The sequence below is a fragment of the Rhagoletis zephyria genome, unplaced genomic scaffold, assembly GCF_001687245.7.
Source record: "Rhagoletis zephyria isolate East Lansing unplaced genomic scaffold, Rhagoletis_zephyria_1.1 Rzeph_scaffold_00102, whole genome shotgun sequence".
NCBI classification, from domain to species: domain Eukaryota; kingdom Metazoa; phylum Arthropoda; class Insecta; order Diptera; family Tephritidae; genus Rhagoletis; species Rhagoletis zephyria.
The window spans coordinates 427,149-432,089 of record NW_016157186.1 but is presented as its reverse complement, the minus strand read 5'-3'; the positions used below and the strand labels follow the sequence as shown (position 1 = coordinate 432,089).

The 4,941-nt window shown below is 33.5% G+C and overlaps 1 protein-coding gene across 1 annotated transcript in view; it reads right to left on the bottom strand.

Moving 5' to 3' along the window:
* Positions 1–3,478, bottom strand: part of LOC108376804 (uncharacterized) — a gene marked incomplete at its 3' end in the record, with an annotated part of 101,865 nt that extends 98,387 nt beyond the window's left edge. The window contains exon 1 of the mRNA XM_017633047.1: positions 3,228–3,478. The remainder of the gene's footprint in view (positions 1–3,227) is intronic.
* Between the last annotated feature and the right edge of the window lie 1,463 nt (positions 3,479–4,941).

Here is a 4,941-nt window from a genome sequence, read left to right as displayed (position 1 = left end):
CCGCTTAATCGATTTCTCTTTTCATTCTGATCATTTATGTATACATTTGTCTATATCTATCTCGATTCGTTTTGCCTGTTACAAACAACCGTTATGTGAACAAAGTTATAATACCCTTGTGCACAAGTGCGCTCGGGTATAATAATAAAGCGAACAAATAGTCGAAACTTGTCAATATGTGGGTATCGTATAGTTATGAAAAGTGCTATACATATATGCATATCGCTCATTTACTTCAATAGTGTTATGGCTCAAAAAACCACTCTCGAATATAATGACTTTAAAGTTTTGAATTTACATTTACTCCCATAGTGAAAATGAGTACATATTCTGTTTTAGTAATCGACATATTAGAAATTTTTACACAACATAGAAGAAGGGGTGCGGTAATTTCTGCATACTTACCTCAATATTTTAATTTTTTGGATTGTGACACCCTTGAAGTAAATGAGCGATATGTATTTAGCGACAATAGATTTCAGGAGCCAGTTTAAAGTAAACACAACTCGTGGATTGAAAGACAAGCGTTTTGGCATTGCAAACCTAATAAAAAGTCAAATAGCCTTATTCATAAAAAAACAAAGTGGCTTTACAAAAGGTTTATAAATTAAAAAATGTATGAAAACGTCAATTTATAAAGCTTTTTAAACTTACTTTATTTTTTATGAATAAGGCCATAATTCTTTAAAAATAATTTACAGAAAATGAAATGTGAAAGCCATACAAAACTGTTATTATACCAAAGAACGTAGATTTACGTTCTTTGATTATACAAATTGTATCTCTCTTAATTTGTATAATCAATAATTTTGAGATTATACAAATTCGAAATTAATAATGACGTTTAAATAGACTTTTTTGAAAGTAATATGGTAAAAAAGCGGCCACAACACTTACTTTTTTAATATATGTACACACCAGGGACATTACGAATATTTGCATTCGAATTCGCTTATGCGAATGATTAGTACCTATCATTTTTAACATTGGTATCGACATTCGCATTCGCATCAAATAATGCGAATGTTTTGTGAAGTCGAATGTATACATGATATTGTTGAAGTGGCTGTTCTGCCTAACTAGGATGTTTTGACAATATTAAGCGTTTAGCTTACAGATTGAATAGTTAGTATAACAAGCAATCAGCCTCATTGCGAGTGTCGTGTCGAATGCAAGTCGTTTTCCGAGAGTCTAGTCGTATGGAAAATTGCACGGCATTGCCTTAAATTTCGACTCGACTAGTGTATTAAAACGAAAAAACATAGCAGCACTCTGGATAGTTTTCGACGGCTTTAAAGTCCTAAAAGCAATATATTCCTCGAACGAAAACGAAGGCTCCGGTGTAAAATTTCGAGGCATTAAAAAATGCGAAATCAAAGCCAAGTTGAACGCCTATCTTAATGAAAACCGATACCCTGTTTGTAGACGAAAAGGCGGCAAGATGTGTCTGGAATATAATACGCCTCCTTTGTACACTGTAGAGGTATAACACTAATTAAATGTTATAATAAGTAGTTTTTTATAACCTATTAGAGCTTGAAAAAAATGGTAAATAATAAAGAAGATGACTTCAGTTGATATATCTTTTTAATTGTTATTCCTTAACAAAATATATGGCATTCGTAACATCGCCATTACATTCACATGTGTGTACATATCGAGCCCTAACCGCCAAAGAGACGTAGGCGAAATTTTTTTCGAAATTTTATTTTTGATGCAGAAATGCATTTAGAGGCTCTTGGAACATTTCTGCATCAAAAAGAAAATTTTGAAAAAAATGGCGCTTACGACTTTTTGGCGATTAGGGCTCGATATGTACACACATGTGAATGTAATGGCGATGTTACGAATGTCATATATTTTGTTAAGGAATAACAATTAAAAAGATATATCAACTGAAGTCATCTTCTTTATTATTTACCATTTTTTTCAAGCTCTAATAGGTTATAAAAAACTACTTATTATAACATTTAATTAGTGTTATACCTCTACAGTGTTTTATTCTAATAGCCAAAATTACACACAAAACTAGTAGTAATTTTGCGTTGACTTTGATATAATGCACTACTTGCTTTTTAATGAAACTTGAAGGTGATGCCGGGGGGGTTTTCTCTAACTGAATGTATCACTTCATTAAACCAATAAGTAATGATTTTTTAGATATTTGTTGTTAAGATTTTTCGGCTTATATGTACAGTAGGGAGCAGAAATGAGTATACGGGGATTTTTGTTAAATATTTGCAAGATTCTTAAAGTTAAAATGTTTTTTTGTTATTTTTTCATCAATATATGGTTCATGGTTTAACCAAAACCAAAACAAATCAAACGTTCAAACCTTATGCACTGCTTAGAAAAATTTTTTAATTTTCTGAACTGATTTTTTAGAATTTCTTGTTTTGAGTATGCAGTTTAGTAGCCCATTAAATTTTAGTATAATAAATTACAAGTTTCAAGCGGCTGCAAAATCGCGTTGATTTTTCATATTTTTTGCACTGTGCAATTTATAAAAACTGGGGTATATTTTTTTTAGCTTTCTTTGCAAACGGTCCTGCGCGTTTTCTTTTATAAGAAATTTGTGCTTATAAGGAAAAAATTGCAAAAAGGCGTCAGCAAAAAAATATTAAAAATTAACGCGATTAGCTGCTTAAAACTTGCACTTTATTATACAAAAATTTAATGGGCTACCAAACTGCGTACTCAAACAAAAAAGTTTTAAAAAAATTCAATTTTAATGAAAATTTGTTAAATTTTTCTAAGCTCCGTATAAAGAGTTTGATTTATATGGTTTTAGTTACAGCATGAACCATATTTTTATGAAAAAATAACCACAAATTTCAACTTTAAGAATCTTGCAAATATTTAAGAAAAACCCCTGTGTACTTACTTGGGTATATTCGAGCTGCAATAAATGCTGCGGTGTTACTTTTTATGAAAGGGTATCACGTTCTACGCGAAAATTTGGGCGACTCTGCCTACATCAAACGTTCGAGGAACAAAATTTTGACAATCAATTACTCATCATTGGCAAATCAAAAGCAACATACAAATTTTTACTGCGCAATTTCTGCAGCATTTTAGAAAATTTTCAGCCGAGCATCAGCAATAAGTCATCAGGAAAGCAACAAGGCTGCAATATTGTGGTAATTATTACGTAGCTCGAACGCACCCCTTATTTCTGCTCTCCACTGTGTATCTACGGTGGCAATTCGTGCATTCTTAATAATTACCTAAAATGGGCGCAATAGTTGATGAATTTTGCTACTCTTAAACCATAAACCTCCGGAAGGTGGAGTTTTCACTTTTAGTATGTGCATGCCGCCCTTCAACCCTCCCCATACACCGTTTTCACTTGATTAGGAATGCATTATATCGAAGTTCTACCTCTTATTAGGTATTATGTTCTAATTTGATTCGATTTCATGTATTTATTTTTCACATATTTTTTAGTTTTATTTTGGTTTTGTTATATATTTTGTTATATTTATTTGCCTACTTATTCAATATTTATTTACTTGTTTAGTGTTGTTTCTAAGTATTTCCGTCGGTTTACTGAAATAAATTATTATTTTCCCTATACCTGTTATTTCTTCTTTTCATAAAAGTTTTATATGAACATTCATATTTTTTGCAAAGTTTACTTCTTTAATTATGGGAGTGTAAAACATTTTGCAAACTTGCACTGATTATCAAGGATTGTCTCGCTTTTTCGAACTAAGTTTCTTTTAAACGTTTTAAGTGTGAGTATTTTGGCTATCTTTTAGTTTAGTTTTATTATCGTATTTACATGCACACATGCATACATACAGATATATTTGTAATAAAATTAGGTCCTTGCAATTTGCACTTATTTTATCAATTGGTCTATTTTTTTTTGCTCCACTTGCAGCATCAGTCACTTCGCAACTGACAATGATGCCTTGCTGGTTTTTCATAAATGGTGGCTTTCCACGGAGTCATGCAAATGTTTGTCTTTCTGCTAGATGTGTTACCGCGCCGCGCGTTTTATTATTTTTGAAAAGAACAAAATTTATTTTGTTATGTTTTCTCGTATTTGATTTTATTTATATGTATTTTAAAATGCTACGCCACAGCATTTTAATTAGGTTTTTTCCCCGTTTTTCTTTTGGATTTATTCAATTAACCCGCCTTGTTTACATATCTGGCCTTACTCGCGTACGACCAAAATGCTACTACCACAAGTGTCTGTTCGCCAGCACCAAATAACCAGCCAGCCAACTAGCTAGCAGGTCTGTCAGCGGTTCAAGTGTGAGAGTATGTTTGTATATGTATGTATGTGGTGAAACTTTGTTCTTTGCAAAAATACAAAGCCTACAAAAGCACTAACACTCATACTTCTCACAAACACTTTACTAAATACGCTCACCCACTTTGGGGTAATACACGATATTTTTATACTATATGCACCACTTATGTATAGGCATGGGAGTGCTGAGAACGTCTGCTCGCTCCGGCCGTATACTAAACAAAAAATCACTTTATTGTTTTATTTAATTTAAATTTTGCTGCGTTTCAAGTTTGCGATGTTGCGACTTTAGCGTGTTGACTATTCGCGCGCGCATTCAAGAATGATTCTACGACTACACAAAAGTCAACTACCAGCTGGTGACTCGCTAACAGCCGTTGATTTCTGGGTCGGTATCTACCGGAATCGGTATCGGATAGCTGGTTGCTGTTCGCTTGTTTCGTTGTTGTCGGTTGTTTCGTTTCATGCTGATACGGTACGGACCGGCGCGCTCCGGCAATAATACTAATCCAATAACCGCCACCGCCACCAATACCAACATCAAAACCACCACCACCAACAGGAAAATATTTTTTCTTGAGATGGGTAGCTAAAACTGCCACCATCAACAACGGTGGAGTTCGCTATCGGGGTGTTCGGAATTGGAAAACGCCGGCAGTGCCGAAGCTGGCGTACAA